This window comes from Mandrillus leucophaeus, unplaced genomic scaffold, assembly GCF_000951045.1.
Source record: "Mandrillus leucophaeus isolate KB7577 unplaced genomic scaffold, Mleu.le_1.0 Scaffold907, whole genome shotgun sequence".
In the NCBI taxonomy this organism is placed as follows: Eukaryota; Metazoa; Chordata; class Mammalia; order Primates; family Cercopithecidae; genus Mandrillus; species Mandrillus leucophaeus.
In genome coordinates, this window is record NW_012109886.1 from 313705 (window position 1) to 338364 (window position 24660).

The 24660-nt window shown below is 36.5% G+C and overlaps 1 long non-coding RNA gene across 1 annotated transcript in view; it reads right to left on the reverse strand.

The window, feature by feature from the left end:
- Window positions 1–5463: 5463 nt before the first annotated feature.
- Window positions 5464–24660, reverse strand: part of LOC105531790 — a 65618-nt gene continuing 46421 nt past the window's right edge. Inside the window, exon 3 of the long non-coding RNA XR_001004856.1 lies at window positions 5464–6403. This is a non-coding gene — a long non-coding RNA (uncharacterized LOC105531790). The remainder of the gene's footprint in view (window positions 6404–24660) is intronic.

Sequence of the window (24660 nt, forward strand, 5' to 3'; positions counted from 1 at the left end):
ATGTCTTTTGTTCATGGGCTTATCAGCAGTCTGGACACAGCTGAAGAAAGAATCAGTGAGCATATGATAGGTCAATAGAACTCCTAAACTATAAAAATGAATAACTAAAAAAGCAAGGCATCCTAGAACTATAAGAAAATTTCAAAAGATGAAACATATACATAACTGGAATGCTAGAAAAAGAAGAAAGAACAGGGCAAAATATGTGAAATGATAATAGAAGTCTTGAAGTAAAAATGGCTAATAGATGAAATAATGGCCAAGAACATTTCAGAATTGATGACAGACACTAAGCCACAAACCGAGGAAACTCAGAGTGCACTGAGCAGAAAAAAATACTAAAAACTGCACGTAAGTATATCATTTGCAAATATCAGGAACCAAAGGCAAAGTGAAAATCTTAACAGAAGCCAGAGAAAGAAGCATCATGATCTATTGAGGAATAAATAAAAGAAGTAAAATAGACTTCTCGCTAGAAACCATGAAAGCAAGAAGAAAGTGGAATAAGATATTTAAAGTATCAAAATTTAAAACAATACCCACTAACCTAAAATTTGATATATGGTACAATTATCCTATAAAAGTGAAAGAAAGAAAGACCTTCTTAGAGAAAGGAAAAGTTGAAGAACTTCATTGCCAGCTGACCCATGTTAACAAAAGACAGATGGAATCTGCAAAGGCAATAGGAGAAGTCTGCAGATTGGGCAGATAAAGCCTTAAGTGCAAAACGAAAGTGCACTCTGAGGAGGACTTCAGGGGTAAAGGATTAGAAAATATTATAAAGGCAAAAACTGTAATATTGGAAGCAATCAAGTGCAGAGTCTGAATTGAATGGCGTTTAAGGAAGACATTACATGCTTCGCTTTCTTCAGGTGGTCTGTGGGTGGTTAGTTGAGGAATTTCTAGCTGCAGTCTATCTTGGTACCTATGACAGCAGCTGGTTTGGCGTGATTGCAGAAAGGGAGGTTCTGTGATACCTTTTCAACATTGTATTGGTTTGTTCTCACACTACTATAAAGAAATAACTGAGACTGGGTAATTTATAACGAAATGAGGTTTAATTGGCTTACGGTTCTGTAGGTTGTACAGGAAGCATGAGGCTGGCATCTGCTTGGCTTCTGAGGAGGTCTCAGGAAACTTACAATTATGGTGGAAGGCAAAGGGGGAACAGATACGTCTTATATGGCAAGAGCAGAAACAATAGAGAGATGGGGGAGGTGCCACACACTTTTAAACAACTGGATCTCATGAGAACTTACTATCAGAATGACGGTACCAAGGGGGATGGTGCTAAAACATTCATGGGAACTTCACCCCTGTGATCCAATCACCTTCCACCAAGCCCCACCTCCAACACTGGGGATTGCAATTTGACATGAGATACAGTGGGGAAACAGATCCAAACCGTAGCAAAATTTTTTTCAAGAATACAGTATGTGACTGCACCTTCACCCAGCCATGGTTGCCTGGTTCTGTTTTAACTTTGAGTACTCAGCCACAGGGAGTCCATTTTGTCAGTTGTGGACATAATTTAACACCTGCATTACCAGAAATGTTGAAAGATTTTCTTGAGGCAGAAAAATAATGTTGATCATAAGATGTATCTACATTAAAAAATAAGTAAAAGAGAGAATATTTAAAAAGAAGTAAATCAAACCACAAAATAACTATGAAGAAGAAATCAAACCACACAATAACTATTGTGTGAAAATAACTTGTCTGATGGTTACAAAATAAATTTAAACTAGTAATTACAAAAGCAAGAGCAGAATTTGGAATCAGGATTATTTTCTATAGGATCAAGTGATCACGACTATGTAAAGAGCTTAACACAGTGCCTATACTTGATTATAATGCAACTGTTCAATTTTCAACTGTTCAAAGAAAATTGTTCAATTTTTTCTTTTTCTTTTTTTTTTTTTTGCACTGAACTAAGCCATATCTGCTTGGACCTTGTTTTTACTATTATTATTATGCTTGAAGTTCTGGTGTACCTGTGCAGAATGTGCAAGTTTGTTACATAGGTATACACGTGCCATGGTGGTTTGCTGTACCCATCAACGTGTCATGTACATTAGGTATATCTCCTAATGCTATCCCTCCCCTAGCTCCCCACCCCTCAAGAAGCCCTGGTGTATGATATTCCCTTCCCTGTGTCCATGTGTTCTCATTGTTCAACTCCCACTTATGAGTGAGAACATGCAGTGTTTGGTTTTCTGTTCTTGTGTTAGTTTGCTGAGAATGATGGTTTCCAGCTTCATCCGTGTTCCTGCAAAGGACATGAACTCATCCTTTTTTTATGGCTCCATGGTATTCCATGGTGTATATGTGCCACATTTTCTCTATCCAGTCTATCATTGGTGGGCATTTGGGTTGGTTCCAAGTCTTTGCTATTGTGAACAGTGCCACAATTAACGTACGTGTGCATGTGTCTTTACAGTAGAATGATTTATAATCCTTTGGGTATATACCCAGTAATGGGATCACTGGATCAAATAGTATTTCTAGTTCTAGATCCTTGAGGAATCATCACACTGTCTTCCCCAATGGTTGAACTAATTTACACTCCCACCAACGGTGTAAAAGTGTTCCTATTTCTCCGCATCCTCTCTAGCATCTGTTGTTTCCTGACTTTTTAATGATTGCCATTCTAACTGGCATGAGATGGTATCTCATTGTGGTTTTGATTTGCGTTTCTCTAATGACCAGTGATGATGAGCTTTTATTCATATGTTTGTTGGCGGCATAAAATGTCTTCTTTTGAGAAGTGTCTTTTCATATCCTTTGCCTACTTTACAATGAGGTTGTTTGTTTTTATCTTATCAATTTAAGCTCTTTGTAGTTCTGGATATTAGCCCTTTGTCAGATGGGTAGATTGCAAAAATTTTCTCCCATTCTGTAGGTTGCCTGTTCACTCTGATGATAGTTTCTTTTGCTGTGCAGAAGCTCTTTAGTTTAATTAGATCTCATTTGACAATTTTGGCATTTGTTGCAATTGCTTTTGGTGTTTTAGTCATGAAGTCTTTGTCCATGCCTATATCCTGAATGGTATTGCCCAGGTTTTCTTCTAGGGTTTTTATGGTTTTAGGCCTTACCTTTAAGTCTTTAATCCATCTTGAGTCAATTTTTGTATAAGGTGTAAGGAAGGGATGCAGTTTCAGCTTTCTGCGTATGGTTTGCTAGTGTTCCCAACACCAGTTATTAAAGAGGGAATCCTTTCCCCATCTCTTATTTTTCTCAGGTTTGTCAAAGACCAGATGGTTGTAGGTGTGTGGTGTTATTTCTGAGGCCTCTGTTCTGTTCCACTGGTCTATATATCTGTTTTGGTACCAGCACCATGCTGTTTTGGTTACTGTAGAGCAGTCTGAGGTTGACCTGAGATGCTCAAGCTTGGTGGGAGGAGGGGCCTCCACCATTGCTAAAGCTTGAGTAGTCGGTTTCACCCTCACAGTGTAAACAAAGCCCCGCTGCAGCTCAGCAGGGCTACTCAAACTGCCTCTCTAGATTCCTCCTCTCTGGGCAGGGCATCTCTGAAAAAAGGCAGCAGCCCCAGTCAGGGAGTTATAGATGAAACCCCCATCTCCCTGGGACAGAGCACCTGGGGGAAGGGGCAGCTGTGGGCATAGCTTCAGCACATTTAAACGTCCCTGCCTGACAGCTCTGAAGAGAGCAGTGGTTCTCCCAGCACAGAGTTCGAGCTCTGATAAGGGACAGACTGCCTCCTCAAGTGGGTCCCTGATACCCCCCTGCCCCGTGCTCCCCTTGTATCCTGACTGGCAGACACCTCCCAGTAGGGTCCTACAGACACCTCATACAGGGGAGCTCTGGCTGGCATCTGGCGGTGCCCCTCTGGGACAAAGCTTCCAGAGGAAGAAACAGGCAGCAATCTTTGCTGTTCTGCACCCTCCACTGGTGATACCCAGGCAAACAGGGTTTGGAATGGACCTCCAGCAAACTCCAGCAGTCCTGCAGCAGAGGGATCTCACTGGTAGAAGGAAAGCTAACAAACGGAAAGGAATAGTATCAACATCAATTTTCTAATTTAAAAAAAGTATCAGTAAGTATTCTTAAATCATACATTGCTCAGGTAAAATAAAGGAGATGAATATAGCAATGGTGCTAGATTTGAATTTTTTAAAAAAAATTTGGAGTAAAACCTAGTAATACTCTTTTTAACAATAGAAAAACTTTGTCCAAGATTTTTAATTGTCTTCAAATATGAACCCCAAACATTTAGAAAAGGTATGTCCTCAACTGGTAATTGGCTACATCACATATTTTAAGAAATGGAGAAATGAAGGGGAAATAAAGGAAAAGTTAGTAGATGATGTATTATAGGAGTCAACAAGATAAGTGAAAAGGGAAAGGGCCTTGCATTACTTAAGCAAAAGTAAAAAGCAGGTATCTATAATTCATGAGATTTAGTGGGCAATATGAAGACTTTATTTTATACCCCCTATAGGCAATTTAAAATCTGTATAACTATATAAAGAAAGATAATTGTGTATATGGGCTAAAGAATCTGAATGAACATAATTTCTTTTTCTACTCTCAGTTATAGTACTAAACTTTTAAATGAAACTAAAATATTTAAATTAGCAGAAAAGTAACCTTAAAATGTGGTTTGAGATTCACTTACTCTTTTTCCCAGCCCACTTCTCTAACAATATTACGTATAAGTAATAAATAAAATTTTTAAACATGTTTTCACAGTTTTTGACAGCAACTTTCTCAGAATAGCTTGCCTTTAGACTAATAAATACATAATCCTGTATTCCCATAATCCCATACCTAACTGAACACCTACTTTATACAGAACGAATTGTTCAGGCTAAAGAATAATATCACTGACAGAGAGATCCTTATCTTCATGATTCAAGAAAGGAGAATTCTCTGACGGCTTGTAGGCGCGACAGCAGCTAAGAAAGATGATCAAAGCAATTAAGAAAGCAAAGCGTTATACAGTGGAAATAAAAAGTAAAATATAAAAATAGCGGTCTGTAATAATAGACTCTCTGGGAAGGCTTACTGCAGGAGATCAGTTTTGAGCCAGACATTAAAAAATTATCACCACCTTTTTCAAACAGTTCTCAAAAATTATTTTAGGAAGAAGAATAGTTCAGTCACATTAATTTCAATCATTTTCTAAGACTATCAAAAGCAAAGGATGACATTTGTTCATGTGAGTATAACATTTTATCTATGTCCATGCTATTAACACTAGCTACTAACTACAAAGCCAACCTCTAATGTTTACATCCAGATTTTAAAATCTTGTCCTGTAAACCAGAGATAGATTTGAGTACTTTTTTGAGGAAATTTGTATTCATATAACCAACTTTGAATATCTTGACTGCCTGTATAAAATGAGATATCAAAAAAGAAACCTAGGCAATTTTTATGGGAATGCATTAGACCTTAATTCAACTCTGTTTCATTTAAAACAACAGCAGTATAAAAACTAGTTGATAAATATGATCTCATTACTCTGGGGGAATTTCAATAATGTAGTAAAATTGACATAAAATTTATTGGAGAAAAGAAACATGCAAGTTCATCAATGATAGGGAGACTACATGCAAGTAGTGTTGTATGGTCTTTCACCAGGTAAATTATATAACTTAAGAGCAAATATTTTAAATGAAAAATACATATATCAAGAAACAGATGCAAATATTCAATTCAAGGACATAGTACAGGTACCAAACCTAAGGGGTGGTTCTGAAATATAAAGTACGTTATTTTGAATGGAAAGTTCTAAGATTTAACCAGAGACCCAAAAGCATACTGAATTCAAGATGATAACTGGGATAGAGGTAGAGCACAAGGAGGCAGGAACTAGCGCCAAAGCCATACAGATAAGATGTTGGTGTTAGTAAGGAGGCAGAGTCTTAAACTGCTAATTCATGTGGCAATCCAATGACAAGAAAATGCCAGCAGTAGATTTTAAGGTGGGTCGCGATCATGACTCGGGAATCACCGTAATAAGTTCGCTAATGGAGGGCCACTGTTACATTCTTCTTGCTATGGTTATATGGAGCAGGAGGGAGCCACATCATTCAAACCATCTCTGTGCGGGGGCCCTTGCTTATCACGGCTGCCTATCGTGAGACCAGAGCCTACTGCGGTAGCAGTCCTCAGCAGGAAGTCCGTGAATACCGAACAGTGACAGTTATTTCTCCAGATGAAGGAAATATTAAAAATCATTTCTTCTTTCTAGAAGTAACCTTAAAATGAGAGTGCCGAAAGAATGCTCAGGCAGATGAGTTGTATTTCTTAAAAATCTGTAAAATCCTCTTCCAGCCTTTCTTTTTTTTTTTTGTGGTTCATCTCTTATTCTTCATGATTTTTTTTTTTTTTTTAATTTTCAAACTTCTCAGGAGTGAAAATATAGATGGAAATGCTGTGAAACAGTAGAAATTGTTCAAGTTTTAGGACTTGGATTTGTTAACATGAAAATAGTAACACAACTTGCTTTTGTTGGGTCATGTGACATTCCATTCATTGGGATATAAATTTATTTTCCTCCCTTATGAAATGGTAGAAATGTTAGTATTAATTTATTTAAGCAGGTATGCCTTGAAAAAATGGTGCTAGGCTACTGCATCAGTTTGCATAAAAAGGACAAATAATTGGCCAATACAGTATATGCTGTTTCTCTATCCTGTTCCAGACTTATCATAACATGCTGAAATATGAAACAATAAGGAAAAGGGCAGAAGGAAGGGTAGAATATATGGTCTGCATACATCCTAAAACATTTCCTTAAAGTAGTAATTTTGCCTGAGAAGAATATGTTAAAATGCAAGCCAACGACACAGAGTATATTTTCCACTCTTACTCCCTCCTCAAAGGCTGAGATGGCATCATGCAATTCTCACTCTACATTTCTTAGAGCTTTTGAACCTGAATGATCCCGATTTCTACTCTGGACTTCAGGTTTATGAGTTAGCAGAAAGACATCCCCTCTAGCAACAGTTCCAAAGGATATAATTACAAATATAGCATAAGACCCTCAGCTTTCAAGACTTTTAACATTGTTGTTGTTTTTAGAAAGTAATTGGTTTTGCTTTTGCTTTTTATCCCCCTCCCAATGCTCAGTGCAATCTATACTGCCTGCAAGCCAGACTTTAAATGAAGCAGATGCTCCAAGTTTAAACTTCGAGCTGATAGTAAAGTTGTTTCCTAGCAACACGAAGTTATGAAAACTTCAAGAGTGCCACTTGCTCAATACAGTTTGTCTCATTTAGTTTCATGCACTCAGTGGGTTATTATAATGTACTGAGTACCAAATCAAAATGAACTTGATCCTACATTAAAAGGAATGAAAAACCACTCCATTGATTTTGAACTAGTGACCTTTTCAAAATTCGGGCATACAAAATAAAACTTTATACGATACTTTAAAAGAAGATTTTTCAAAATGAAATTTGAAAAGGATGTTATAGACTGGTGATAAGCTTAGGCCATAAATCTATCCAAGCAGATAGGTTGTTTTAAAACACCTAGACTTTCTGAAGATCAGGCTAACCTGACCTAGGCAGAGGAAATGGTGTGTAATTAAAATGCCTTATAGTAGGGGTTCTCAAATATTTTGGTCTCAGAACCCCTTTGCTTTCTTAAAAAGTGTTAGACTGTCAAAGTACTGCTATTTTATATGAGTTATGTATGTCAACATTTCATTAAAATTAAACTTAGAAATTTTTTGTCTTGTTATTTATTTAAAAATAAACACATTATGTCTTAAAATAATGTATATTTTAGAAACAGTTTTATTTTCAAAAACAAAAATAATTTAGTGAGATGAATGGCAATGTTTTACAGTTTTACAAGTCTCTTTTAATGCCTGGTTGAATAGAAGACAGTATGATTCTTAAATTTTTTTTTCAGCCTTTACTTGGTTGTGATATCACACATCACTTAGCCTCTAGAAAATTCTACTGTGTTATCTTTAGAAAATGAGTGGAAAAAAGGCAATTTTTCCAGTTCCTCTTTCACTTTCTCTTCTGTAATTAATTTGGGCCACTTTTGAGAACTGTTGGCAGTAAGCATGTTTCTTCAGTGTGTAACAGGATTTAAATGATTTCCTTTCTCATAGTCATTAACATTAGGCAGTATGGTAAAGTGATTTCATTTCTGACACTTAAAAGTCAGTTTGCCTGAGTTTGATTCTATTTTGACAGCTTGTAACTCTATAACCTTGAGTAAGTCACTCTAAGTCTCACTTGTATCATTTATAAAATGGGCTAATAGCAACACTAGCCCCACAGTGCTATAACAGAAGTAGGTAGGAAATAGACAACACAGCAGATTTTTTTTTTCTCAAAACAATAACCACCCAATGATTATTGACTGTATCTCTGATTTTAAGACTGTTCAAAACTATCATTAAGACTAAAACAAATATCTCAATAAGACACGCAGATAACCACCACTTTCACTCTACCTCATTCTTAAAAAGAGGAAATATCGTGAACTTGTGATTACCAGAGGCTAATACACGTTTTTGCATTGAGAGTTGAAGTTTGATTTACTTCTTAATATCAAGGAAGAAGTATCTGACATGATGTTTGAATTCATTTGTATTTGCTTCTTTTCTAACAAAATATCTTTTAATATCATCTGGTAGAGAGAGGAATGAAGATGTGAGACTTTGCTTAAAGAAATAGTGAAAGTGAATATTAATGCAATTTGAAACTAGCACAGAAATATGCATTTAGTTTTGATAAATGATTTCTGGTTGGTAGATTTATACTTGCTTCAACTTTTATTCTGGTTTATATAGTGGCCAAAAATAAGCAATTATTATGGGCTTGAATCATACACTCACACTGGGTAAATTCCAACCACGTCATCAACTGTATATTCTTTTACAGTCACTGCAGGACTGATCACATTTGCAACATGAATATTATCTTTCATTTCATAATTTCAAAACACTCAGTACTACCTTGGTTCTCACAGCAATTTATAGCCAGATATGTGGTAAACAGTGTTTCCTTTTACCTTGGGAACTAGCTTAAGAGAGTAAATGAACTGAGATTGCATGAGGTCTTGCAAAGAGCCGATGGGGGAGTCCTGAACTCTACAATAAATGCCATTTCCCTCAAAGGAGAATAAATAGATGTTCTTGAAAATCAGATCTTTAAAACAGAGTCTTATATGTTTTTGGACTTTAGACATTGGTAAAATATAAAATGATATTCAAAAATGAGTTTAACAATTTAGCAACAATCATAGTCCATTCATATTAGGCATTTTAAAAATGTGCTACGGCTTGTTATACCAAATCAGTTTTGATAGCCTTTGTTAGATAAATTAGTGGTTAGTGGGAAGTTTGAGAGCTGGGAGATTTAGTGCATTTGGGAATAATATAAAGAAGTCTTAGGATGTCTGAGTACTGTGTTTGAGTGGTAATGGTTTAATTTTCTGCCCCACTGTGGTGGCTTTTTTATGACATTAAAGTGAAGAAGCAGAAAAACAAAAGATCATTGGGCATCATCTCACTTGTCTTTTTCCTGAGGGAAATGAGTTGAAATAGGGTGCTTTTCTTTAGCAAAGCATATTAGATTTAGCAGGCCTGTGTTCAAATTCTAGTAGCCAGCTTACAGAACAAGTGTTCTAAAATGCATTTCTGAACTTCTCTCAATTTCATATTCCTGTGTAACAGGATGATAAGCATAACTACCCTGTAGTCCAATTTCAAGAATCGAAGGGGTTAACATATATAATAGAGTCACCCAGTTCTCAAAAGAAACAATTCCTTCCCACATTCCCTTCCTTGCTTTTATTTTTTTTTTCACTTTCTTTACTACAGGTTATATCTTTTGCCTATTCTTGGTGTCTGTCCTTTACTACAGATACCAGTAGCAGTCATATTTTATATACCACTTTCTTTTGCCGTACATTTAAAAAATAAAATGTTGAAACTGAAACTTGTTGAATTAAGCTATAATTTTATTATTACGTGTGTGTGTGTGTGTGTGCGTGCGCGCGTTTGTGTGTTTTAAACCCATTGCTCAACTGTTTTGGTTAAGTTAAAGTAAGTACAAAATGTTTTCAGATATCAGCAATAGAATTATTACCATTTGAGGAATAAGGTATTATCCCAAGATGACATATCGAAGACCTCAGATAAGAACACTGAGACATTTATTAGCTTCTTTAAAGTCACAAAGCTAAGTGTCAAAGTAAGATTCAAAATGAATTCATTTGGTTTCAGTCTGGGCAGTTAACCATGCTTTTGGTTAGATATAAGCATATTTTGCTTTTGCTTGAATAGCTGTCTCCAAAAGATCAGAAAAGCTAAAATACATTTGACATGCTCTTAATTTTACTGTGAGGAATACATGATCAAGAACTGGTCTCAGTTTAATCAAAATCATACAATAAACCACATTTTGGGACATGTACTAATGTCTCATAGGTAAAGTTGTGCTATAGTAAGATATGAGTTTTCACTCACAGGACTAATCATCCCTGATGTCAGCCCATCCTGGGAAGAACTGCAGAATCAGGGACTCAAATCAGGAACATGAAAGATGTGCCACACACTAAGCCCACGAAGGAGGGTCTTCTCTCTGGGCTTTTCTCTCTGTGATTTCCTTTTTCTGGAGCTTGGCCCATAACTCTCTAGATGTGGTGGAAACATGCCACAGCCTAATGGAATCAGGCTAAAAGCTCTGAAGAAATGGAACTGAAGCAGGATATTTTTCCATCACTTTCATAGGACTCATGACAGGGGTGCCTCATTTACCCATCCTGCAGTTTTCAATTCCTAGTAAGAGGGAGCATGCAAGCGTATAAGGCGGGAACTGGAATGCATGAACCCTGGAACCAGCTGGCTGCTTCAGCACTGGCAGGATTGAGCTCCACTCACTCAGACCTGCAGCAGTCCACCCCTTGTGGGATGGAGTGCATAGGTGAGCAGGTGCAGGAGTCAGGGTGAGTGCTTCTGGGTGCTGGCAGGAGCAAACACTGTGCAGGCCTCACGGCAGCATCTGCGGAGGTGCATGCGATCCCTGAAGTCCCAGAGGGAGAGTGTTACAGTGCTCTTTTAGCTCTTCCATCTGAAGATGGCTTAAGGGTGAACAGCTCAGTGGGCCTTCTGCGTTTTCACATCAGGCGGCTGCCCTCTGCCAGTGAGGGTGAAAGGCCAGTGTGACAGCCTTTTGTGTTTGTACTCATGGCACCCGAACTTTTGTCTGGCATCCAGGAGAAATAAGGTTGCACAAATAAATTAAAAGATGGTAAAGGTGGGGGATTTTATTGCCAATGATAGTGGCTTTTAGTGGGAAGAGGAGCTGAAGAAGGGATAGGATGGAAGGTAATCTGCCCCTGAAGTTCAGCCATCTCCAGCTGGATTCTTCTCCAAAGTTAGCCCTCAAGCTGTTCCTCTAAGGTCGAGCTGGTTCTCGCCGATGTCGAGCCACAGTCTCTGATGTCCAGTCCCTTCTCCTCTTTGCTTGCTGAGTCTGGAGTCTTTATGGGCACAGGATGGGGGCTAGTGGGGCAGGCCACAGGTGATTTTTGAAAAGGCAATATTCAAGTGGGAAAATGAGGATGTAAATTCTCACTTTGGGCCACAATCTCAGGCTTTTCAGCTTTAGGGTGGGACTTCACCAGGGACCCACACCTGTCTGCCTAGAATTTCTCTGCCCCCTCTCCCCATCAAAAGCTGGAGTTATCAGGCAGGCATACTTCAGAAAACTTCACAAAGATATGTTATATATAGTTTGTGAGTTTTGAGAGCAGTTTTGGAGATAAAAATGAGGCATAAGTTATTCTCTGTGTTGTAATATCCTTCCTTTGTACAAAGTAAGCATCCTCAATTATAAGTTAATCATAGCCCACACCTTAACACATTGTGAGTACAAGCAATATTAGCAGGAAATTTAAATAGAGAGTCTACACATTCAAGGAATCTATAAAATTTAACTACATAAGCAAGTTAGGAGGATGAATAGAATACAAATATTATTATCAAGAGACAAGAAAGATTTCCACTTTGGGCCATGATGCACTAAGAAAGACTGGATTTATATTTCCAACTCAGATAACTAGAAAACTGAACAAAATATTACAGAATACAGCTTTGAAGCATTAAGCCATGCAGGATTATGATACCTGAGAGAATGATAATGTTCCCGAGAAACTACCTAGGGAAAAGATTTTCAACCTTGTACACTGTTGACATTTTGGGCTGGATAATTCTTTGTTGTAGGGAGCTCACCTGTACATTGTGGAAGGTTTAGCAGCATCCTTGGCTTTGGTGCTAATGTAGTAGCACTACCCTAGTTGTAACAACCTAAATTGTTATCAGACATTGCAAATGTCTACTATGGAACAAAATCATTTCAGTTTGAAAACCATTGGCCTAGAAGTAGTCCCTGTGCTGCAGCATAAAGAAGGAAAATCCAAGCAGAACCAAGCCACCACGCAGATTTAGGAAGACGGAGATTAAAGGTTAAAGAGGTCTGAGTAGCTAGAATTTATAAAACAGACTACCAGTGAAAGGGGAGCTAAGAGAGAGAGAAAGAAAGAGCAAGCTCTAGAATCTACCTAGGGACCTCCTGAATCTAATCTGCACCTATGTGAGAGGAAATGACATGAGCAGGGAAAGAACTACTGGAACTAAGAAAGTGCAACAATTCACAGAGCCTACACACAACGGGGAATAGCAATTATTCCCATTAGCCAGAGCTGAAGACTTTAAAGACATGGAGAAATCTCAGAAGGGTGACACCTTAGTAGAAGGTCTAAATTAGCCCTCAATTAAAAGTTGGTCAAGATACACTCCAAAAAACTTAAAAGCAAGCATTTAACTGTTTCCAAGAACTTAATTATGCACCAGAACAAGTTACATCACAATATAAAGGAATACATCAAAATCCAACATTCAACATCATATTCACAATGTTAGGTATCTAATCACTAAAGCTGGAAAATCTGCCTCATAATCACGAGAAAATATAATCAAGAGTGACATTCATAAATAAGAGAGATGACAGAATTGGCAATGAAGGACATTTATAAATATGAAAACAATTATAAATATGTGCCTTATGGTTATATGTGCCCAATTAAAAAAATATGTGACAATGATAGGGAAATAAGAAATATAAAGCATTACCAAATAAAAATCTGTAAAGAAAAAAACACATACTAAAATAAAAAGTGCACTGTAGAGAATTAACAGCAGATTAGACATTGCAGAAGAAGAGATCAGTAAAAATGAAGTCATAGGAAGGAAATGAGAACAGAGATCTAAAAACAAACAAAAAAAAGAAGACAGGAAAATAAAAAGAGCCACAGTGATAATCATATTCTAACAAGTGTAATTAGATACAGAAGGAGAAAGGCAGAAGGCTAAGGATGGGAGTGGAAGGAAAGTAGTATCTGGAATAAGAGTAGAGAATTTTAAAATACGGTGAAGACTATAAATCAACACATCCAAGAAGTTAAACAAACCCCAATCAGAATAAACACACAAAAAACAGTACTATGGCATATCAAAATCAACTTGGTAAAACCAGTAATGCAGAGAAACATCTTAAAAGCTGCTAGAGAGGGAAGAAAAAATGACCTATTATATGCAAAGGAGCAAACATAAAAGTGAAAAAAACATTGTTGGCAAAATGTATGCAAGCAAGAAGAAAATATAGTAATATCTTTAAAGTACTGTGAGGAAAAAAAATCCAAAACTGTCAGTGTGACTGTTCTCTACTTGGCAAAATATTTTTCAAAAATGTAGTGAAAAAAATTATTTAGACAAATAACAATTGAGATATTTCATCACTCACAGATTAGAACTACAAAAAATATTAAAGGATGTTCTTCAGGCAGAGAAAAAATAAGATAGAAATTTAAATTTAGAAAGATGAATAGCAAATGCCATTAAATTATAATCCTAAAGAAAATGTAAAAGTTTTTTATTCTCATATTTAAATCTCTTTGAAAACAATTATGTGAACAAAAATAATACAAATGTGTATATTATATAGAAATAAAAATAATAACATCAGTAGCACATGAGGAGAGAAACAGATGTAAAATCTTGTTATCTTCCTTCAAGATATATAGGAAGTAGCATTATATTTGAAAATAAACTGTGATAAGTTAAAGATGTATATTGTGAACCCTGGAGGATCTACTGAAAATTTAAAGTAAGAGATGAGGAAGAAGCCAGTATTGAAGAGAAAGTGGAATTATAAAACGTTTTTATTTAACTCAAAAGAAGACAGGAAAAAAGGAATGGAGAAAAATGGAACAAATAGAAAACAAACTACAAGATGGCAGATTCAAAGCCAACCATTTTGATAGTTATATTCAATCTAATTGGAATAATCTAAAAGTGCAATCTGTTGACAGAGATCAAGCTGACTAAAAAGACCTAACTATATGTGTTATATAAGAAATGAATTTTAAATATTAATATAGCAGTAGGCTAAAAGTAGAAGATTTTAAAAGACATTGTGAAAACACTAAGCAAAGGAGGCTGAATTGAATAAAATAATATCAGACACAGTAGGTTTCAAGCTAGGAATATCACCGGGGAAAAGAAAAACATTTTATAATGGTAGAGAGGTCAGTTCAACAGGAGAATATGCTTGAGGCCAGGAGTTTGAGACCAGCCTTGGCAGCATAGTGACACCTCTACTTGAGAGGCTGAAGTGAGAGGATGGCTTGAGCCTGACATGTCGAGGCTACAGTGAGCTCTGATTGTACTACTGCACTTCAGCCTGGGTGACAGAGCAAGACGTTGTCTCAAAAAAAAAAAAAAAAAGGGATATAAGGATATAACAATCCTAAGTGTACAAGCACCTAATTAAAACGCTTCAAAATGCATGGGGAAAAATACAATTGAAATGCAAAATTTACAAATATACAAAGATGATTCAGGTAATTAAAGCTTTTTTTTAGTTGACTAAATGAGTAGTCAAAAGAATAGAAAACATTTATCAACCTAATTTTCTCATGAACCCCCAAAAATTAACAAAATAATAGGAAATTAAATCTAGAAATATAGAAACAGTGTAAAACAACATGAATGAGTATAGTTACTATTTGAAAATCAATGTATTTCATATTAACAGACAAAAAAATAAAACATATGATTACCCCAAAACATTCAGAATGCAGGAGAAACATTTTGCAAAACTAAAAAAACAAAAAACAAACAAGAAAACAAGAAAACCCAACAACAACTAAAACCTTTCAGCAAACTGGAACTGGAGATAACTCAATATAATAAAGTATATAGTTGAAAAAAAAAACTACATCACACTCAGTGACAAAAGGTTGTAGTTAATTCTCAAGTTTAAGGAAGGATATTGCTCTCATTACTTATATTCATTGTTTTAATGCAGTCCTAGACAGTTTAATAAGGGGGAAAAAGAAAGGAAGGAAGAAAGAAAGAATGTAAAAGGATAATTACCAGTAGAAATGGCAGAGTCAGGGACTCCAAAAATCTGCCCCTCTGTAAAATCAATAAAAATTTTGGCAAAAATTGCCAATATCAACTTTTTCAGAACTTTGAAAATTAAAGCATGCAACAATCTGAGGAGTAGTTATTCAAGAAAAATGACTATCTCAGTAAGAGTTAGGAACTTCGTGGTGTTTAAACTCATTGTAGTCACATTCCCCTCTCCCAGGTATGTGGTAACCCTAAAAGCCCAAAACTCACTATCGCAGTATTCATGAAGAATCGTAGCTTACCAGCTACTCACTGGTAGACACAGAATGGGGTTGGAACTCATGTAAAACCTTATTCACAGAAAATTGACATTATCTGGACCCCTCGGCAGTTACCTGAAAACCTTCTCTCACAGGCCTTGTATTAATTTGACCTTAATCAGAACTGACTTGATTTGGATCACTGAGAAAATAATTTTTATGGACTTTAGTTAACTTTAAAAAGTTTAACAATATGGCAGCTTACAAGAGGTACTGATAACAGTTGGAGCAAACAAGAAGCTGACCAAAGCTGGGGAATGAAATGTCCAAAGAAAACTTTGAAAAGCCTTGACATGTTACTGAGAAGCCAGAAGACCAAGCATCTATAGGGTTGTGTGAATGACCGGGAAAGACCTGAAAGAGCCCAGAGTCCTTCCTTCTAATTGATGTTGCGATTCTGTAAAATCAGGAAAGGAAGATTAAGGCATAGTTTTAATCTGCCTGTTGAAACTTGAAAATCATGAGGATAAAAATAATTTTAGCAGTATACCATGTTATGGATCAGAATACTTATTATATATTTTGTATGTCAATTTTATTCTAAGTGATCTATAAATCCAACACAACTCCAGTCAACACTCTAGCCATCTTTGCTGATAAAACGAATAACCTGACTTAAAAATGTATAGGCAAAGGATTTACAATACATGGCACAATTTTGTGTTTCATAATCTTTGCTATTTTCAGACTCCCTTTATTTATTGCCACATAAACTTTAAGGTTATGTTAAACAATTAAAAAAATTGACCCTGATTAGCAGTCTTACGTAAAATCCCATTTAAATTTATATATTAATTTTAAGAATACTTTGTTTCCTAATCAAAAACATTTATTCACGTCTTGCTTTAAGTACATCTAATGATTTCTGTTAATTCATAAAGGTCATTCACTTTTTAAATGAAGTTTACTTATATGTATTGCCTAATTTTCCCCTTATTAAAATGAAATGTTTTTGTATTTCCAGTTGTACCTATAGTGATGTGTTTAGAAGAAACCAAGTTTCCTATGTTAATGTTTCTTAGAATGAATGTAATAATATTGCTAGGTGTTTATTTGGTGTTAGTAATCTATAATTTGCATACTATTAGAAAGGGAGAAAATCTTTAGTTTCAGTACTGGGAATGACTTAATGAAATTGCTGAAAATATTGTCCATGTCTTGTGATTTAAATGACTACCATCTCCAAGCTTGCTTAAACGTAATTAAAATGATACTAGGGTGTATCTGCCAGTAGTCTACTTTAAGAGATAAGGAGCCTCTTAGGAAATGACTCAGCCTGAAAGAAGAGAGAATGCTGGCACAGAAGCTTTTGTTTGTCATTTGTTTTAACAACAAAATGGAATAAAAATGAGTTCAGCCTGTGTAGATTTTATTCAGCTTATCCAAAAGTTCATCCACCAAAAAACTCCACCCTCATCTCTCCACTGAGTTCTATGATGAAAGGAGAGAACAATAACAAAATATTTATAAATGTTAATTAAAAGGTTGTGGTCTATTTTCCATGAGACAATGAAGCAGCAATAATTTCAACAATTTTGTAAATATAGAAAATTTTTCTAGTGCTATTGAATGTAATGAGAAACAGTGATCTTGGTGCTGATGCTAGCAACCTTGATGTCAAAGAGATCCTCTTCGTAGTAACAGTCCAGCTCTTCTTCCATCTCACACTGACATTATCACTACTTTCACCAGCAATGCATTATTGTTATCAGATATTCATTACAGAGCTGAATCAGCTAATGAAAATTAGTTGATTATTTTCAATTATTGTTGCTTTCCTTTTTACTTTAAAATCTATTGATAGTAAACAATTTTATTTCAGAAAACATTTTGAGAAATACTTATAATGACTTATGTGAATACACTCATGATTTTCCTCTTGTAATTCTTTTATTTTCCTAGTGAATTCCTCATCCATTTATACATTTATTATCAAATTTTGGGGGAACCTAATTATTGAATTTGGGACTTTCTCATTTATTTTGATTCCTTACTGTTAAGAAAGCAACAGCTATGAATAAATGACTTCTCCTTTTTTTTTTTTTTTTTTTTTTTTATGAGACGGAGTCTTACCCTGTCACCCAGGCTGGAGTGCAATGGTGCGATCTCGGCTCACTGCAACCTCTACCTCCTGGGTTCAAGCAATTCTCCTGCCTCAGCCTCCCAAGTGTCTGGGATTATAGGCACGCGTCTCCATGCCCAGCTAATTTTTGTATTGTTAGTAGAGACGGAGTTTCACCATGTTGGCCAGGCTGGTCTTGAACTCCTGACCTCGTGATCCACCCACCTTGGCCTCCCAAAGTGCTGGGATTACAGGCATGATCCACCGTGCCCGGCCCAATAAATGGCTTCTCATACTAATGTTTAATTTATAATTTATTTTCAATTTCTTGGTAACATGCAACTCAACTTTCAGTTCCTTATAAAAGCAAAGGTTTACTTGTTAGTTGTATTCCATGTCAACCAAAGTTTTGTTGGAGATTGTGCTTATTAGACTCACTCAAGAGACCCAGTGACCTCATCTTGACACCTACCTCCATGATCAACCACAGTAAGTGGTAAGAGAATGTGTTCTCACACTGGCTCTTAGAACTTTGGCCTGAAAGTGACACATATTTCTACTGCTTACATTTTGTTAGCCAACTGTCTCACAAGCACATGTAACTTCAAGTGTTGAGAAGGCACAATATTACTATACCTAGAAGAACTGTAATGTTTGTGGACAGCCTGAATGGCTACTATGTCTGGCATATTCAACTATTCTCCAAAAAGTAAGTAAAAAAATAATTTTTCAACTATAAAAACATATATAAAACTGTTCATTAAAAGTACAAGTGCTCACTTCGTGCCTATTTACACAGTTTTTACAAATATTCTCATTTGGGTGCTAATTATCAAATCAAATGTAAAACAAAGAAAAAATACCAAAAGTGAGATAAATGCCTAAGGAAACAATATAACAGAAGCAAAAATAACCAGATGAATAAAAAAAGAAATCCAACATAGCTAGTATAAATTAGCAGATAAAAAATTATTCACAATTCATTAGCCTCTGAGTACATCATTTGTTTATATCACATAGAGCAATGTGGACCTGACTCATCAAGAAGTGATTAATTGATGAGTTTAGGAACTGAAATGGTCTTGCTATTTCTCCAGCCAAAATCTTATCTTGAATTTAGTTCGCATAATCTCCACGTGTCATGGGAGAGAACCAGTGGGAGGTGACAGAATCATGGGGACAGTTACCCCCATGCAGCTGCTCTCATGATAGTGACTGAGTTCTCACAAGATCATATGGTTTTATAATGGGCTTTCCCCCTTTTTCTTGGGAGTTCTCCTTCCTGCTGCCATGTGAAGGGCATGTTTGCTTCCCCTTCTGCCATGATTGTAAGTTTCCTGAGGCCTTCCAAGTAATGCTGAATGGTGAGTCAATTAGACCTCTTTTCTTTATAAATTGCCCAGTCTCAGGTATGTCTCTATTAGCAACATGGGAGTGCACTAATTCAGTAAACTGGTACTGTAGAGGGTGGAGTGCTGCTGTAAAGACCCCCAAAAATGTGGAAGTGACTTTGGAACTGGGTAACAGGCAGAGGCTGGAACAGTTTGGAGGGCTCAGAAGAAGACAGGAAAATGTGGGAAAAATTGGAACTTCCTGGAAACTTATAGAACAGGAAAATGTAGGAAAGTCTGGAACTTTCTGGAGACTTGTTGAATGGCTTTGAGCAAAATGATGATAGTGATATGTACAATAAAGTTCAGGCTGAGGTGGTTTCAGATGGAGATGAGGAACTTTTTGGGAACAGGAGTAAAGGCTACTCTTGCTATGCAAAGGGACTGAGGGCATTTTGTCCCTGCTGTAGAGATCTATGGAACTTTGAAGTTGAGAACGATTATTTAGGCTATCTGATGGAAGAAATTTCTAAGAGGCAAAGTGTTCAAGAGGAAGCAGAGCATAAAAGTCTGCTGCAGTGGTGGGGTTCTCATGGAAAACCTCTGATAGGGCAGTATGGAGGGGAAATGTGGGGTCAGAGCCCCCACACAGAATCCCCACTGGGGCTCTGCCTAGTGGAGCCGTGAGAGGAGGGGCACCATCCTCCATACCCCAGAATGGTAAATCCACTGGCTACTTGTCCTGTGTGCCTGAAAAAGCCACAGACACTCGGCAACAGCCCTTGAAAACAGCTGAGAGGGGGACTGTAGTACCCTGAAAAACCACAAGGGAAGAGCTGCCTAAGGCCATGGGAACACACCTTTTCCATCAGCATGTCCTAGATGTGAGACATGGAGTCAAAGAAGGTCATTTGGAACTTTAAGGTTTAATGACTGCCCCATTGCATATCAGATTTGCATGAAGCCTGTAGCCGCTTTGTTTTGACCCTATTGCATATCACTCTTGCAGGGGCCTATAGTCCCTTTGTTTTGACCAATTCCTCCCATTTGGAATGAGTGTATCTACCCAATGCCTGTACCTCCATTTATCCAGGAAGTAACTTGCTTTTGATTTTACAGGCTCATAGGCAGAAGGGACTTGCCTTGTCCCAGATGAGACTTTGGATTTGCAATTTTGAGTTAATGCTGGAATGAGTTAAGAATTCAGGGGACTGTTGGAAGGACATGATTGTGTTTTGAAATGTGAGGACATGATGTTTGGGAGGGGCAAGGGGCAGAACAATATGATTTGGCTGTGTCCTCACCCATAACTCATCTTGAATTGTGGCTCCCACAATCCCACATGTCATGGCAGGGACATGGTGGGAGGTAATTGAATTATTGAGGGAGTTCCCCTCATGCTGCTGTTCTTATGATAGTGACTGGAGTTCTCACGAGGTCTGATGGTTTTATAAGGGGCTTTTCCCCTTTGCTTGGCACTTCTTTTGGCTGCTGCCATGCGAAGAAGGATGTTTTTGCTCCACCTTCCACCATGATTGTAAATTTCCTGAGGCCTCCAACCATGCTGAACTTTGAATCAATTACATCTCTTTCTTTTATAAATTACCCAGGCTCGGGTATGTCTTTATTAGCAGCATGAGAATGGAATACAGGAATACAGAAATACACTTTCTTTTGGAAAAACTGCTGAACGATAACATTTAGTTTCGAAATTTCTGCTATTTTTCTGCCCTTGCACCACTCCCCAACTACGTACATATATATATCTGATATATAATAATTGTCTGAGATTTCTTTACTAGATACAGTACAATATATTTATCTGAGATTTCTTTACTAAAAGAATTCACTTCTAATAAGTTTGTTTGGTGATGTAATGGCTAAGAACCAAGTAGTATCATTGAATAATCTATTAATAGTATAGTCATTAGTCATTATAAATAAGTCCTTCTTAGACACATTGACTCCTACAAATTTCCATGAAGAAAATGAACATTAATAAATATGCCTGGAGGGCTCCTGATAAGTTTTCTTTAGAATATGTTTTACATAATCATAAAAGAGATGAAAACAAATTTTCATTTCTTTCAGTGTATTTTAAAGATTTCCTATACATACATTAACCACATCACAAAAAAGGAACTTAAAATGCTATCTTTTAATTTAAAATGTATTTTTACATGACTAAAGAAAGACAAAAGAAGGAAACACTTTTGATTTGGCATTTTAAGTATGTCAACGAGAATGCTGCCTTCATAGAAGGTAAAAGAAAAGGAGTAACAGCGCAGAGATTTGTGCACCACTGCTCCTGTTCTGCCTTCCAGAGAGACCACTCAGCCTTCAGCAACTGAAGAATCACTTCACTGTTAAATTGATTCACAAAGAATCTCAAAATTGTAAGGTATATTTAGCTTCATGAAAAGGCTGTGTTGAATTCCTTGTGGTTTCAGCATGTATTGGTAGCAGGAAATCACCAGGGAGTATATTTAGGAAAGATGTCCTCCGGTTTGCACAAAGAGACTTTAGCAAACAAAACAGAAACATATGGACAACATCCTCAGTGCCAAGTGTCATAGGAATTTTGCAGATCATCACTTTGTCACACACACACACAGACACACACACGTATAGACACAAGTAATTCTCTCAGCATGAGACTTTATTAAATGCTGGTAACTGTCTTGGTAGAAGAGAAACAAGAACCATAGTTACTGTAAATTTCTAGAAGCATGACAAAGAAGCAAGGGAATAGTCAAATTGATGCATTCTTCATAATGATTTCTTTTGTCCTTTCCACCATTAGTCATTACTTTGATTATCCACGTTATCTAGAGATACACATGCACATATTTTCTGAGGTATGAGAGAGAATTACATTGTTTCTGATTTATATAGGTCAGGCTAAGAAAAACTTTGCGTGATCAAAACTAAGATTTCAGAGTAGACACACAACAGCAAATAAAGTATTTGTATGCATGGTCTGTGTAGAATCTTCAAGGTGTGACAAGATTTTCCAATTTCATAGCAACAGCCTAGAAAATTCTACATAAGAGAACTTCATAATTCTTTTCAGGGGAATGATAAAGGATGGGCAAAAAATAAAACTTTTTAAGAAATTTTTAAAAAACATAATTTGGTTCATAAAATACCCACTTCATCTCCCAACACTGGACTGAAGAGAGTGGCTGGTAAAATTAAAACTCCAAATCATTAACACCTAAAAGCAAACTTCAAATGGATCTTGCTGAATGATATGTTAGCATGTGGTGTTCCTCCCAAATGCTCAAACATGATTCACTAACTATGCCCAAGTCAGAGTATTTTGAAATGCCCGTAGAGGATGCAATGGATTCAGAATTACTAGGTAGTTCTCAGGCTGTGTATCTATAAAATGAGGTGAAAATCAAATGTGAACTATCATAGCTTTGATGTGACTCAGTAACTATAGTTTTCTCCAACTTCAGATTCCAGGGAAAGGTGGCAGAGGATTTGGGCATTAAATCAAGAGTATGAACACTCATAAAGAACATAGTGGAGTCTAATTTTTAAATAAAACAATGGTGGTATTAACTGATGACTCTTAAAAATATGAGAGAAAATATTATACATGTGAATACAATGAGCTTACTCAGGGTTAAGAAGGTTTGAATGTAGTTATAGAAAATCAGGCAGGAAGTTCATTTTGGATTAGGGAATACAAGACGTGTTTCAATCGTTTCTATATGTTTTGAGACTGAGCATACAAGTTAAAATCCTCAAACCTACTAAACAGCCTAGTCTCTATAATTTGACTATCTGAATACAACCACTTGCAGGGAAAAAAAATCATTTACTGAGTGAAGAATGAGGCTTCAACATAAATACTGTATCAACAACTCCTTAGGTGACATTGATGCTTAATCAGGTTATAGGTAGGATAAAAGCTTATGCTGAGAAAAAAAAAAAAAAAAAAAAAGCAGGGTGTCTCTTCCATTTCTGGTATAGTCTTTTATTCTTCTGAAATAGTCCTTAGTAATGCCATCCCTGAAAATAGTCTGAAATTCAGGCATTAAGAGCTGAACGTGATGTTTAATGCCTGCTCATCCCAATCTTTCTAGCCAATTGATTGTCTGTCTGGCTGCATAAATATTGGTTCCCAAAATAATGTATTCATATGAGGTAAATTTTGAATCTCCAGTGATACCTAGGAAAATTATTTTCTCTATATATCATTGACATTTTATTAAAATGTAAAGAATAGCTTCATACACAAATTCATATGTAGCACCACAGGGTAAACAATACACAATATCACATATACTTTAATAATATTGCGTATTATTGTAACAATACCCAATATCACATATACTTCAGAATTGCAGGGAAGTTTCCAATTAGCTATAAAGAAGTTTGCTTTTGTATTTTTCTTGGTATTGTTCTGATTACTTAGAATTTTTAAAAAGAGAGAAATAATAGACATCTAGAATATATATATATTTTTGCAACTCGTGAACACATATAAGGAAGAAGGTCATTATATAGGGTCATAATAGAGAATGATGGAAAGGCATCCAGGTGGTTCAGCCAGGGGAGGCAAGAGGGGTCATGATTTCTCCTGAGACCTCGAGTCAGTAGAGAGAGGCCTGTAGTACAAGACAGGAACAACTTTGGTGATGTTTTCAAAAGTTTCATTTCTCATGTTAGGGAGATGCTTCTCATCCTTCTCACTGAATCTTCTGGTTTCTGTTAGAACAGCAAATCAGTCTAATTTTGGGACTCAGCTTTAGGAATCCTATTCCAATACCAGATTTATTTAGTAATAAAGTCAATATTTGTTTCTCCATCTGCCTACTCCCTTGTTTCTCTCCTGCTTCCAAACTTGGAAAGGAAAACACACAAAAAGATTCACACTGCAAAATAGAATTTTACTAAAAATGTACTTTTTTTCTGAAAGTGTAAACAGAAAGCAAGTATACAAGGTGGCAGCAAACACTTTGAAAAACAATAAACCTGTGCACAAATATGTGGCTTTCTTTACTCTTTCAAAAATATTCTTGCATAATCTGTTTACTGCTCAGTATTCAGCCTGATGCTTTAGTGAGTACAAATTAATACTAGTTGTTATTCCCTGAAGAGAAACCTCAACTTACTTCTCCATGACAGTTCTTTTTTTTCTTTTTGTGTTTAGCACAGCCATTCTCCCAGCATCTAACCCATCTTTCATAACTTATATTAAATATCCTAATATTAGGCCGGGTGCGGTGGTTCACGCCTGTAATCCCAGCACTTTGGGAAGCTGAGGTGGGTGGATCACAAGATCAGGAGTTCAAGACCAGCCTGGCCAACATGGTGAAGCCCTGTCTCTACTAAAGATACAAAAATTCGCTGGGCATGGTGGTGAGTGCCTATAATCCCAGCTACTCCGGAGACTGAGGCAGAATAATTGCTTGAACCCAGGAGGCAGAGGTTGCAGTGAGCCGAGATAGTGCTGCTGCACTTCAGCCTGGGCCACAGAGGAAGACACCGTCTCAAAAAAAAAAAAAAAAAAAAAAA